This window comes from Haliaeetus albicilla, chromosome 16 (genome assembly GCF_947461875.1).
Source record: "Haliaeetus albicilla chromosome 16, bHalAlb1.1, whole genome shotgun sequence".
Classification (NCBI taxonomy): Eukaryota; Metazoa; Chordata; class Aves; order Accipitriformes; family Accipitridae; genus Haliaeetus; species Haliaeetus albicilla.
This window is the reverse complement of record NC_091498.1, coordinates 17,279,609-17,293,932: the sequence shown is the minus strand read 5'-3', so window position 1 is coordinate 17,293,932 and position 14,324 is coordinate 17,279,609. Positions and strand designations below refer to the sequence as shown.

General features: G+C 40.6%; 2 long non-coding RNA genes across 6 annotated transcripts in view; one reads left to right on the top strand and one right to left on the bottom strand.

Moving 5' to 3' along the window:
* Nucleotides 1–14,324, top strand: part of LOC138689271 (uncharacterized) — a 55,844-nt gene that overhangs the window by 38,428 nt on the left and 3,092 nt on the right. The window contains exon 3 of one of the 4 annotated variants that reach the window (XR_011328119.1): nucleotides 13,048–13,182. The exons of the other annotated variants lie outside the window; for them this stretch is intronic. This is a non-coding gene — a long non-coding RNA (uncharacterized lncRNA). The remainder of the gene's footprint in view (nucleotides 1–13,047; nucleotides 13,183–14,324) is intronic. 4 annotated transcript variants of the gene reach the window in all.
* Nucleotides 1,851–13,999, bottom strand: LOC138689270 (uncharacterized). Of its 2 annotated transcripts, none has more exons than XR_011328114.1 (3): nucleotides 13,780–13,999; nucleotides 4,768–6,221; nucleotides 1,851–2,816 (listed from the first exon to the last, which is right to left on the bottom strand). It is a non-coding gene; the product is annotated as an uncharacterized lncRNA (long non-coding RNA). The 2 variants fall into 2 exon arrangements; XR_011328115.1 differs by lacking the exon at nucleotides 13,780–13,999 and adding an exon at nucleotides 8,950–12,553.

Genomic DNA, 14,324 nt, shown 5'->3' with positions numbered 1-14,324 from the left:
AGTGCACTGTATCTGGATGAGCCCCCCAACACAATAGCTACTTAAAGCGCTCCCCAGACTCCCCTAAAGGAAGGGGAGGGCTCATCCAAGGGCAGCATCTAAAAGCCTTTTGCAGTCATTAGTGCTGTCCCCTGTGCTGCAAGCTGCCTGCAATGAGCATGTGCTCAGATTTCAAAGGCAGTCCTCCCAACCAGCTGCATCTGAAGAAATCGAGCAATTTTTTAAATTTTTTTTTTTTGAAGATACCATGCCAAGTCTTTTGAAATGAAAGCTGGGGCAGGCCTAGTGGAGATTAATGTAGGAAAAATGCTGCTGGCTTGATAAGCCACAGATGTCTGTGAGATTTGCTGAGGCTGTTGACAGCTCGTGATGGTTTGCAGCTTGCGAGGTCCCCCTGCCCCATGACCAATGCACTGGATACATGGCTGGTGGCACAGGACAGGGTTTGGCCCAGCATGGTTGTTGGGTGAAGGGTTTGAGGAGACCTGGAAGAAAAACTGATGAGCGCTTTAGACCTCGCCTGAACCCAGACTGTCGTTGCAGGGTTTTCTTATGTTGCTGCACCTATTTATGCAAAAGGAGTGACTTTTTTAAAAAAATAATGTCACTACTGGCACCTGCTTTTATAACACTGTAATGGGAAGACATAAGATGGTGAAAATCTGTGAAAGCATAAGATGGTGGTGGAAACTCAGCCTATCGCACTGACCTTGGGGGAATAAAAAGGTGACTTATGTTGGTGGAATCATTCCTAGTGGGTAGATAGGAGCTGCACTTCTGTTAACTTTACATACATAATTAAAACTATGCAACTTTTTTTAGAGAAGACCTTCATTGAGTCCTGTTAGGTAGTACTAGTAACACTAACAAATTGACAGCAACTTGTTGTTTGCTCTTTTTAAGTCTAAGAGCATCCTCTCATCAAACGCTGTCACAGGAGCTGTGTGAGAGTGTGACAGGAGGTCCCTCACAGCTTCTTGGGAAACAGGGTGGTCTGGGTCCTTTATTTTTAGAAAGTTACAGATGATTGCTTATATAAAAACATGACATAATTCATAATTTCTTGACATTGTCTACACATATAGACTACATTCTTTGTGAGATGCTGCCAGTTAGACTATTTTTGAATCAAGCTCTGTTGTCTTCATGATATCAAGGCCAAGTACTTCACTGACTTGTGGGGATAATGTATACGTGAAGTTATCCCTTGCACGCTGCCAATGACTTTCATGCAGAAATCCTCTGGGATTCTCATTGTCTGCTTGGATTAAGGTTCTTCCAAAGCTGCATTCTTGCATGCCCCAATATTGTACGTTCAGATTTATTTTAGATGGAAAATTAATTTAATTAAATTTGCAGTTAGTTTCAATTTTGAAGCGATGCTTTTTTCATCACCTTAAAATACCTTTGCACATAGTGGTGTTTATATGCAACTTCTTGGTACCAATACTTTCCACATCTGGGTAACAGATTGGAATTGGTACAACCCCAAAATCCAACAAGTCTCAGGCAAATGCAGAAAATTGCTTTGCCAAAATATTTTTTAAATAATTTGAACCCAAATAGCCTTTGATATTTTTTTTTCTCTCAGGTGAAAAGCAAAGTTTTCTGTAAAATTGTGATAAACACTAGGTAAGAAAGTATATTCACATTATCTTGAAATGGATGTAGTGATTTAAATGCAAATTTATCTGTAATATGAATCTATGCATGTGTTTGTAAATGAATTAGCAAAGAGTCAGGCCTTTCTTGCCATCTTTGCAATGCTGTCATTTTTTCCTAGTGGCAGCCTCTATTGCATACCCAGGCTGGTACATTTTGCCTTGTGTCTAATCAGTATCTCATGGTACAATTCAGAGGCAGCTGATATTTAGCATATACATTTTTATTGGGAAAACTTGTACATTGGTAGCACACACAAGCTTGATAGAGATAGCTGAGAAATAATTTCCATAAACGATAGGAAAACTTTATTTCCTGTACCCTCAAAAGTAGCAATAGTTTTAGGGGAATTTTAAAGGAAAATTGTATAAAAATGATCAATAATGTGACTTTAGTCACCCAAAATGTTTGTGTATTTGAGGAAGAAAATTGCAAATGGTTTCATTTCAATTATTCTATAAAATAGTTCCTACTATTTTGGAGTAGGTGAGGATGGAAACTGGCTATGTTATATATCATATTATATAGAAAATCAGCTTGATCTCGTAGATCTTTCCAATATTCTGTGTTCACAGTTTGAGGGGGGAAATAAAAAGTGCTGCAGACCATGTTCATCTGATTCTTTTTGCTCATGAGCACCCAAGAGACTGGTATAGCAATAGTAAAGTAAATACCTGATGCCATCTAGTACCATCATGGTATTAGCAAAGGAAATCCTGATATCTGCATTTGCAAAGGGGGAGTGGAGACACTGCTCAAGTGAGCCCCAGAGGAAGGTTTTTTGTCAGCTTTCCTCTTTGTGGCTTGTCAGTGCAAAGAAATATTTTGTTCTTGTTGGGTTTGCAGCTCCTGTGGGGTTCTCAGTAAAGCTCCCACATGTTACTGTTTAAAATCCAGTATCCTTGGGTGGCATTTAGACCTTCAGTATTCAGGACATTGTTTTTCCTTACCCAGAGAAATAAATGAGTAGTTCATCAGCTGTAGATTGGTGTGCACCTCTGCGGGGAAATCCAACACTGTAATGTAAATTCAACTCCAGGAGTTTTGTGATAGGCAGCAGGGTAAAAATGTCCCCCCCATTTGGTATGGGAATGTGCCTCCCTATCTCCAGACAAGGTTTCTTTTAGGTAGCTCATCTGTTGTGCCAAGCCAACCTGCAATGGGGATGATTTCAGCATTGTTTATAGCTTTATTATGCAAGTCTGTAGGGTAAGACATAAGTGCAGTTTAATGAGGTTCCAAGAAAGAGAGTTTTGAGTAACATATGCATTTGCTGAGTTTTTGACAGACTGCTGTGCTGTAGCTGAACTATGATTCTAAGTAGTTCTTAGTGCCTTGAATCTTATTTTCAAGCTTTTAATGGCTGTTATTTAAATCCATTATTTGTTGGGTGGAATGGGTCTATAATCTGAAAATGTGTTAAAGAAGCAGGTATCTGAATAAAATCGCGTGTGAAGTTTTCTTTGTGGAATTAAAAATATGAAACTTGCTGTATAAAATGTCAGAAATGGCACTGCTACATAAAACCCCTGCAGGACTGTTATTTTTTTGGTTTGGTTGGGGTCTTTTTGTTGTTGTTTTTTGTTTGGGTTTTGGGGGGGGGGGGGGGGGTTAAAGAGTAAGGGAAAAGTGTAATTTATGCCTAGATAATTAGTGGTGTTTTACCACTGAAATGTACACCACTTGGAGGAATAGTCACCAGAGCCTGTCACACCTGCAAGGGGTATGAAATTCCAAACAATTAAAACAATTAATATTTCCTCCTGAAAAGAAGTGCATTGTGCCTTAGCAAAAAGCATATTGCAGGAGTGAAAACAAATGTGGTAAAGCAGAATGTGTCATAAATGGAAAATGTACTGTCAAAGATTTTGACACATCTTTTCATTCCTGAAATTAAGTATGGAATAACTTTGTAAGCAAGTGTCACTTGCAAAGCTGATTTTATTGTAGTGTTCCTTGTGAAAGGCTTTTGCTTTTCAAGAATGGTAACAAGGAGTTGTGTGGTTTTGCTTGTTTTTTTAAAGACTTGGTCTTTTGATTGAGAACCAAATACAAGTTGTATGGGGTTAAAAGTAATCTTAAAAATGAACAACTTGTCTGTATTCCTACTTACCTTCTAGCTGAAAGGAACTGTAGAAAAGGGGATACCACACAAGTTTTTATATTAAATATTAGTTCATTTTGTCCTGTCCTTGCTGTGTAGGTGTTCACTTCCTATTTCTTCAAAGGTGGGAAAAAAAGACTGCAGTGTATCAGTCGCATCACTTCACTTTTACACTTGCATATTCCCTGAATGTAATTAGATTTTAGTTGTTACATTTAAAAAATTTTATATGTACCCTGAGAAAGTGAATACTCAAAAAGAAGGATCTTTTAGCTGACAGCTCCAAATGTCACTCCAGAGTGTTTGTGGAAGTATATTTAAAAAAAAAAAAAAAAAAAAGGCATTTTACTTTCATTATTTTGTGTTTTCATGGTCATCCTTGTTAGAGAAAGGGCAAAAAAGCATTTAAGAAAATGAAAGCTGAAATCCTTTGTATCCCTGGTGCAAAGCAGGAAGAGCCGCCTGCGCTACACGGGTGCTTGGTGCCATCATTCTCCTGGTTCCCTATTTTTGGAAGCCTCTGTAGAAGGTCAGTGGGAAACATAACCCCCAGCTTCTAAGGCAAAAGCAGCCTGGATTATCATTCATGTGAAACTAGAGACGGAGTGCTAGTAGAGAGCAAATAGTTACTCCTGTTAGTATTTCCTAGACGAACGCAAGCAGCTTAAATTTCAGTTGTTCAAAATTAGTTGCTGAATTAAAAAAGTAGTTTAGATCTATTGCCCGGTCCCGGTCAATCATTCATTATTTCAATCTAATGTTTGAAATGTAATCACTGTTGCTGAGAAAATACTTCAGGAAACTATCTAGCCAAAGCATTTTAGTATAAAAATTAAGAGAACAGCTGTGTGTCAATTTGGTAAGTTGTATATCATACACTTATAATCATACACTTTGTTCAGGTTTAATGTGCAATTGCTGCACTTGTATTAGGAAGCAATAAATACCTATATAGATACTTTATGTGTTTTATCAGAAATAGTCTTGAAAGAAAAACATACAGCAGATCACAATAGAGTTGTTTGGAAGTTCCTTGTTTCCCTGATGGTTGTTGTCTCCTCTTGAGGCTTCTTGGCTCCAGTCTCCGTGGTCAGACAGGGATGCACTGGACACAGGAGGTTGCTTCCCATATCTGAGAGCTGTGCTGGTTTTTGTCTCAAAGAAAAAAAAAAAAAAAAAGGTGGGGATGTCAGGGTGAGATACATGGAGGGTTTGTCTCCGGGTTTTGGTGCCAGTATGCCTGTACCCATCCTATTCTTTAGCTCCAGCTCCCCAAAGAGCATGTCTTCATGAGTGCAACAGTGCTGGGGAAGGGTTTTGCCTGTTGTGGCCAGGGCTGTGGTCCCCAGTGGATCCCCAGTCAGGATCTGTGGCTTTGTCCTGCTCGTGCCGATTGGTGGCTGTGACTTTCTTGAGGAAATCTTAGTACATGCTTTCTCCAAGGAAAGCTGGATTTGTGTGGTCTCTAAAAAATCTTTTTCATGTTAACTAAAATTATCAAATCTTGAAGTATATTTAGAAGATGCATTTAAAATTCTAGCCCTTCAGAAGGGGGGAAAGTGCCAATTTCACCATTCAATGAATACCATAAGCTGATTTATGTCTTCTTTTGACACTTGGTCATGTGGCAGAGGCAAAGGAGCAGCTGGTAATGCAACCAGTAAAAGTTAAAATAAAGAGGAGGAAATGCTATATAACAGAAGCAGAGGGATATTATTAGCTCCTGCACTCTGCTAGAGAAGATCCATGCTAGAGAAGCTCTTTAGGAGGCCAGGAAATTTTTCCCAAGACTCCCATACACATCTCCCACACACCAGCTTTCAGGACTGGTGTTTCCCAGTGGGAACTGGTCTGGACGAGGCTGCGCCACAACAGAGTTGAAGGGCGATAGATGCAGAGAGGTGCTGGGAGATCGCACAGCTGAGTCCGACGCTTGCCGTGTATTTTTGCTAAAAGGGATTTTTCTTCAGTGTAATTAAGTGTACTGGGCAAGAGATAAAAATGTCATGAGTTGAGGCAGCTTGGGGAATTAAAACTGAGCTTTATGGGTGTTGCATTATCAAACTGAGCAGGACTAGGGTGACCCTTCACTTGAAGGCAGATGGCAAAGTACAGACCTTCTGGGCAGACATTGACACTTGCACCTCGACTGCAATGCTCAGAGGATGCCATGTCAGTAACACATTGAAAATTGGGATTCCTGTTCCTGTCCTGTACAGCCCTCTGTCATGGGAAACATGGGGCAGTCCCTCTCCTAATCTTACCAAACTCGCCCTTAGAGCCTTGAATCTTGCTCGCACATCTCTCAGTGAGAAACCGCTGCAGACATTGCTCTGACAGTGCAACCTCCTCCTCCTCCTATTTGATGGTCCACCTCCTAAGATGAGCCATCAACCCCCTGAGATCAGTAGGCTCACAAAGTGTGAGGTGCTGTAATGTGTACAGACTCAAATTTCTGTGAGGAGTGAAAAGGCAAGAAAAATGAACATTAGTAACATTTAACTTAAAAAAACCCCAAACAAACAGAACAAACCCCCCACAACCTCTCATCCCAACTTTCTTAAAACAGAAAGAAGCTCTTCATGTAGGAAACTGCAGAAGGAGCTTTTAGAAGGGCAAAGAGAGAAGAATTCAAACCCTGGAAAAGGTACATGTGATAACAAATGAGGCTAGGTCTGGCTCAAGGTGATTTTTTTGTGACCCTTCTCTGCACATACTCCAGATGAAATTCCTCTTTCTTAAATACTCAGTTGAACCATATCCAATAAACTGAAGGAGATACTGTTGACACTTGCGTAGTGGCATGAATACTTCCTTGTGTCTGCCGAGGACTCCTCTTGTGATATAGTGTAAGATAGTATTCACTGGTTTGGTAAGTGCATCCCGTTGATGCCCATAGTTATTGCAGGACAAGCTCAGGCACACAACTGCTTCTCAGTCCTTTGCAGCTTTTAATGAGCTATCGGATTGTAAAAATAAACCCTTACAATTAGTCTCGTGCATTTAACATTGCGTTTTACGCTATGGAAAGGTCACCCTCGCTTGCATTTTTTTCTTAAGTTTAGGCAGTTCCTTATATACAGCAGCCCCCAAATTCCTTTCTGCTGGCAATGCTTTTCAATTTAATTCATTGAAAGATTTTGTATTTTTGTCTCAAGATAGTGAATGAAAATACTTAAAGATCTGTCCTAGAGCTGTTCTTGACAATTTCTGCTAGTAATTTTTCTCCAACCTGATAACTTCACTTCTCAACACTAATTTCCATTTTGTCTTGGCTCACCTTCTCCTGCAATTTATAGTTTCTCTGCTAATCTTTAATCTTCTTTTGAGTAATGTTTCTCCTGTGTCACCATGTCAAATGGTTTATTAATGTCCAAACATGAGCAATCTCTTACATCAGCTTTCTTTGATAAGTATTCTAGAAGAAAAAAGTAATTTAATAGGGTACACACAATACTTGGCAAGTTGGTCTATGTTATACATTCGCTTTCCCCTTTGTCTCATCAAGCTTCTCTCTCCTTTCTTTCAAGATTTCTTCAAAAGCATTAAATATGTAAATCTAATTCTTTGGAGTAATTTCTCTGAGCTCTGTCTTTAAATATCAGCACTATATTCTTGTACTGTGTTCTTTCTGATCAGCTGGAAGCATCTGTGACCTGGAAAACTTACCATAACTACTTAATGTAGCTTCTTCTGCCTTTCTTTCACTTCTGTGTCTGCCAACCTGCATATATTAAATTTCTTGAGTTTTGCTTCTGTCTTAGTTGTCATCATCTCATATTCTCATTGCCATTATTTATACCGCCCTGATCCATCTTGAAAACTGAGGTCAAGTTCTCATTTAAAGCTGTATCTAGATCATCCTCGATCTTCCTATCTGTATTCTATAACAAGCCCTTCCTCGTCTTTCTCCCTTGCTTTTCTCCTCTCATTTGTACACAACAATCTTGTTGCTGTTTGTTCTGAAATACAACTCTTCAAATTTGCAAAATGGCATTTGTTCAAATTATATTTAAAAATAGAATAATCATTTTTATAGACATTGTGATGTTTTTCATAACCTTAAACTTTTTTCTAAATCTGTTTTCCACTTTTTAAAATCAAGTGTGCATTTGTGTCATCTTAGAAAGCTAGGTATGTTTTATTTATTTAAAAAAAAGAGCTAAAAAGGAAAAGAGACAGCCCCCAAACTGCAGGTTGAAAATTAGTTTGTCCTTAGCAAGTGTTGGCAGCAATTGCACTTAAACAGGGATTTTCCAATCTTGGCTGCTAACATGAGATTCCTTGTTTAGGATTACATTGCTTGTAGATTACAGAATTGGCCACAGAATAGACACACTACTCAAATGACAGATTTGTCCAACCTGGGCCGTGTTACAGGAAACAGGGCCATGTTTTGTAAACCAGAGCTAATATTTTCCATCTGTAACCAAGTACAAGACTGATGAAGGACATAAAGAATATTCTGCAATGGAGAACAACTGGAAGAAGAAATCCCCAGTCAAAAAAAAAAAAAAGGCATTTCATTTTTGTTTATTTCTCTCATTATAATTTGTATTGTCCTGAAAAAGAATGTTACTCTTTTCTAGAAGAGTGTACCTCAAACAGCCCAAAGCAGCTATGAGCAGACAGATTCCCCAGAGAGAATTTCATAGCTCTTCTGCACTTTAAGACAAAACACTTCCATTTAGTAGTTGACTTTGTAACATTCCTGTGAAAATGCATTGTGTATGTTGTTGGGTGAAATGTCAAAGATGGGTCAGTTATGATGTGCTTCCTGTACCCCTCCTTCCTACAGGACTGAACAGGCTCTGCCAAATTTGATTGCTTTTCTGGTATACCCAAACTTATATGTGTTATGAGAAAACCAAGACTCCTACTTCTGCTTTACCCCAGCAATCCCCACTGACCGTGACAAATGTAGAAATGAAGTGCTAGATACTGGGCATAAAGAGCTTCCTCTTTCTCACACAAAGAATGAGCAATGGTAAATATTTCACATGTGTCCACTTCCACAAATGCTTTAGTACTTGGGTATAATCAACTTTTGGTAATTGTTAATAGATACTTAGCTAAAAAAAAAAAAAAAAAAAAGAAAAAAAAAAGCTAAAGGTCCCACTGAAGCATCACTTCCCATTTGGGGAGGGGGGAGATGGACTCTCCTAAACCACTGAGATACTCACATTGGAGCTGCTCCTCTTTGATGCTCAGTGGATGGAAATAACAATGCAGCTCTTCCTGAACTAGGTATCTCCACTAGGCTGGATGAATCCTGCCCTCAGCTGGCCACTTCTTTTCCCTGATTGTAAAGGGAGAGCTGCAGATGTTTACATTGTATGTCCCTGATCCTCAAAGCTGCTGAGTGTCTTGCAGCCTGTAAACGTAACACAGAATACCCATCCCAAGGGAAGAGGCCCATGTTATGGATTAGCAGCTGAGCTGTGGGGGAGTAGATGGACCTGCTCCTCAGTGTTCCCAGCCTTTACCTCATGGTCCCCTAATGCCCTTGGTCCCTGTTGTACAATGTGTTGCAGAGTCTGTAAATGGATCAGTGGCAGATGACTTGTGTCTTTGGATAGCTGTTTGGTTGTGGGCCACCTAGAGTTCCTTGTTCCCTTTGAACAAAAAGGTAACGGTGCCAATTTGAGACATTTTTCTGATTTGTCCTTACCAGAGGAGACCTTACTTGGGAGATGCTGTTGCATTTTCAAAATTGGTTTAGGGAGAAGGGGAGGCTCTGGCTGGTGCGGCAGCAGGGTAGTCCTCTGTCAAGAGCTCTTGCTGAGCTCATCACGTGCGAACCAAGTGTGTGTGGACAGGAGTTCACATTTGCAAGACTGGAATCATGTTTAGAAGATAGAGCCAGAAGTGCCAGTGTGAAAGTGAGAGCTGTGTAACATCAAAACCAAAAAGATCATAATGGCCCTCAATGGGTGATAGCAGAGTGCAAGAAGGGAGATGCTTGCCAGGCTGGGACTTCCAGGGCATTGAGGTGGTGTACCCAGCAAATCATGCTGGTTTTGTGCAGAACAGATGGCCACAAAAGTTCCACTCTTGTCAAAGGGGATTTCTAAATGGGCAGAATTTGGCTCAAACTATTTCTTTGAGGTTGTGGTGCCTGCAGCAGTCATGGGGCTGTGTGTTAACCACAGTGTGAAAAATGCTGTATGTATGAAGTGAATAGTCGTCTGTCCACTTGTATTTGATAGCAATGACTGTGCAAAGCCTGAGTGGCTGATTTTTTTGTTTTGTTTTGTTTTCATAAAGATCATCACTCCTGTAAACGATTGCACACACTTCCACCCTAATTTCCATCTGCACAGAGTAGCACATGGCTAATTTAGGACTGTGATGGAGGTGTACAAATATTTTAAAGTGCTCCTAGAAAGTAGGTTTTTATATATAAAGATTAGAAAATCACTGGTGGGAAATGCAACTCAGTTATGAGTTTCAAGAGAAAATAGCAGAGGTGACTTTCTTTTACCAGACAATGGACCCGGCTGTGAAATTTCAGTTAGTAATCATACATTTCTGATATATAGAGAGACAACTTATTTAACTTCTCAGTGCTTGTAAAACACAAAGATACTTTCAAGTAAAGTTTAGTATCAAATGAAATGGTTTTCTCATACTGAGTAACACACTTTTCTAGGAGCAAACAGCTTGTAGTGATGTTGTAGCCCCAGTTTTCAGTAGTCTATATAAGAGAAATATCAGTACCCTCTCAAATGGTAACAGTATTAGGGACTATTATTTCAAAGAAGCTGTCATCCTACCTTAGGTAGTCAGTGTCTATTAAAATAGTGATGCAAAAATATTAGAGACTGCAATTAGGAGGTGGTTCATCTGGGGAAATGGGTATCTGCTTAAGATGATGGCTGTTCCAAACTGGGAGTCTGTGCTAGTCTTATTGTAAACTAAGACTTTGAGCAACGGTCTGGGACACACTGTGATATTTGTAACTACAGTTCAAGTGAGTGAATACTAACAATTTAAATTAGTCTTAAAGAGAGGGTTGGAAGTGTCTAGCTATAAGGGTGGTGGTGGTTACTTTTTTCTGCATTTTCATCTGGTAAGAGTGAGAAAAGTTTTTTCCAAGGTTATTCTCGAATTTGCTTTACATCGGAGTTTAGGACAAGAGCTCCTTGGGCCAAAAAAGTCGGTGTACTTGTATATTTGGTAATATTAATTCTTTTAGAGTGAACACTGGTATTGTTTTAATGTAATACCTTCTTCATTTTATGAAGCAATAATAGTTGATGCTTAGTGTTGCTTTTGCTAAGGTTAAGTCTAGACTTCAAGCTTTGCTTAGGTCTGATTCGAGAAACAGAGAAGCTTTATTATTAACAGTTCATGTTAATCACAGCAAGATGGGACAGTAGAGCTGAGCACCATTTCCCACATTTTCAGCCAGGAGGAATGACTAGTGGATCTCTTCCTGTTTGCAGCTACAGGATAAATGCCAGCTTTAGCAGACACACATTTCTGTTCAGCATTTGCCAGAAATACCCATGATGATTGTGACTAGGTCTCCCGATTGTGGCTTTATTTATGAGTAGAATTGGAGCTAGCTTTATGGCTGTCAAGACAGGGCCTTCAAACACACATTGATTGTGGGTCCATAGTCCTGCATAGGGAGGCTGAGAGCTGGCACTTGCAGGAACCTGCTACTCTTTGGAACAGGGTTGAGTTTTAGATTTCATAAACTAAACTAAACACTTCTGTAGTATTAAGGGAGACTCCAGCTCAGGAAAGCCGAGTCTGCTGTTTCTTGGATCCTTGTACTTTAGTCAAAGCTGGACAAGGAAAAGGAGAATGCTGCTTCATCATGTCCAGTGTTACACCGTCTTGCTACATAGAGCCAGCCTTGCAGCTTCTACTACCAGGACCCCAGATGGTCTCCATAGCTGCTTTGCTAGTTTTGATTCAAGAATGAGTTGCCAAAGGCTGGATCTAGTGAAAGCTAAGGATGGAGGTTAGCAGTGGGACTGCAGACTTGCTTCTGCTCTTTGCCCTGCCTTTCAGGTTTAGTCTGGAGGCTGGGTCTGTGTGTGTGGTTGTCTAGTGACTCAGCCTGGGGCAGTGCTCGCAGATGGGATTAACACCGGATTAAGTAAGGAAAGGGACCAGAAGGAATTAAACACCTTTTTTGTTCAGTTCTTCCCATTGTTTCCCATTTTGGGAAATTTACTTTTCAGTCTGTGTCCAACTCGCTCGGAAGCTCCTTTTGTGGGTGATATGTGAATCTCCGAGCACAGCTCTGACCCTTTACATTTCTTTTCAATGGTAAATTGTTATTTATAGCAAGGAGTTTGACAGAGGCTGTGGAATTATTGGCTGTATGTTTTATAAAGCAAGCCAAACGAGGAACAAAAATAATTTGGATTCAGATTCGTCTAAGCCCAAGCTCTGCATTAGGTCTGCTGCTATTCATGGGATCCATAAAAATCTGCATTAAAGCCTTTCAGATTTGTTCAGTTCTTCTATTATCTTGCAGAATATGGACTTTTAGCCTAATTAAACCCTGGAAAAATAAGAATTTGGTGTAGCTGGAAATTTGATAGCAGACATGGAAGAAGATGGTGCTTAAACTGTTAAATTGCTGCCACGTGAGGACATGGACAGGAGGAACATATGGAGCAAAGCGGGACTGGCGTTACCGTTTGGAAAAAGCTGTTGTGTTTTGCAGAGCGTTTCTCCAGGATGGGGAATGACCTGGGATGCCCTGGAGACATACCTAAGCATCAAGCCAAAGTCATGCGCAAACACGTGGCAAGGGACTGACTTGCACTTGGCCCTGATCATTCGCTTTTCCATTTCCATAGCAAGTAGGTCAGTCACCATGCAGGCAATTAAGAGGCTGCCATCTTTGTGTGGCATGAGCATGAGCTCTTGGGGCTAAGAAAGTCATTGAGAGGGCAGTAAGAAAAGCTGTAGCCAGATGGGATTGTAAGCTGCTGGGAAAACACTTGTAATATTTGTAAATATTACCTGCATCAAACTATGTGTATCTTGGTGTTGTGAAAAGCTTTGGCAGTGCTTTGTGAAGAATTAGGTCTGCAGTGAAATGGGAGCAGATGAAAACTGGAAGTGATAGTGCTAAACACTTGTGAGTCTTTACCTTTCCAAATGTTTATGTAGGCCAGCTTGTGTTGTCCCTGTTTTGATTGCCTGCTTTTGCTGCTGAGTATTTTCCCTTTCCTCCTTGGACTTTAATGGAGCAGCAGCCTAATAAAAGACTGGATTTCTTTTTGTCCTCTGTTCTTCTAATACCCCATTAGGAAGATGAGTTAAATGTCCTGGCAAGCAGATCTGAAGCATGGCCCTGAGCTTTTGGGAGACCTAGTGAGGGTCGCTGTGTTGTGTGTCCAGAGGTCATGGCAGCAGAGAAATGGGAGTTTTGGTGTTGCTAAAAGGTGAGAAAAATCAGTATTTAGCTCCTTTCCTCATAAACACCAAACTTGCTCAGCCCTGCATCTTATGGTAGACTATGCTCAGGACCTTGGTGAGCCTCGGCTTTCCCAGTCCATCCCCTGTCCTCCAACATATTTGCTGTGTAGTTAGTCAGCCTGGGGCTGCATGTGTTGAACCAGAAGGTCCTGGGGGCCAGTCTCCCCGTGGTGTACGTCATCCACACTTTCCTCACCACAGGGGACACTCCCAGAGGCTGATATTTCATATTGCCACGTTGCCACAACCTTCCATGACAAGGAGAAAATTTCAGTCACTCGCCTCATTGGGTTGCAAACCTTTATGAATACCGCAACTAATAGTCTGGGTAAGTAGAAGATTAATTTCTATACCACCTGGCGGCAAGCTGTGGATTAGGCTGCTGTCCCTCGTGTGGGTTTAATGTTGGAGGAATGGGGCACTTGAGTACCCAGACAATTGGCCTCTTGTTTAAACAATGAGCTTCTCGGTCTTGTTAGCCAGCGCTCTTAAATTTTCATTTTATTCTGGTATGCAGGCTTGTGTGATGTGGAGAATTGCTTTAGCGCAGAAAGACTGCAAACCTGTTCAATTAAAGGAAATGCTCTGATCCAGCTGTTGGCGTCCCATGAATGCCAGTGCTCCTCGCAGAGTAAATAAAACCGACACTCTGCCCTTGGAACAGATACGATGATTTGTGCCTTAATTCTCCTGAAAAAAAGAGCCTTTGTTGGGGAAGGATGGTTGGGGGAAAAGGGAGGAATGCAAAGTTTGGTGCAGAAAATGCTCCATGAGACAGTGTCTTCTGCAGATAACAGTGAGGTCTCTACAGCATTGAGCCTAGTAACACAGCACTGTAAGAACCACATACAGTACAAGCTCCTTGTTAGTTATAGAATTGTCTTGTAAATTTTGAATGCTTTCCTCTCATGAAAAAAACAAAACGCATGTTGCAGAGTAACTTACCCCTATGCTTTCACTTCTAAGAATCAGAATAACAAGCATAGCTGTGCTGTGCGTGTATTTGCTGTGTATGCAGGACCATACTCTGCACCACTTGCATCTGGTTTGTCAGTTGCCTTTGTTTTTTTGGTGACATGTTGCTGCACTCATTGGTGAGTGACAGGAT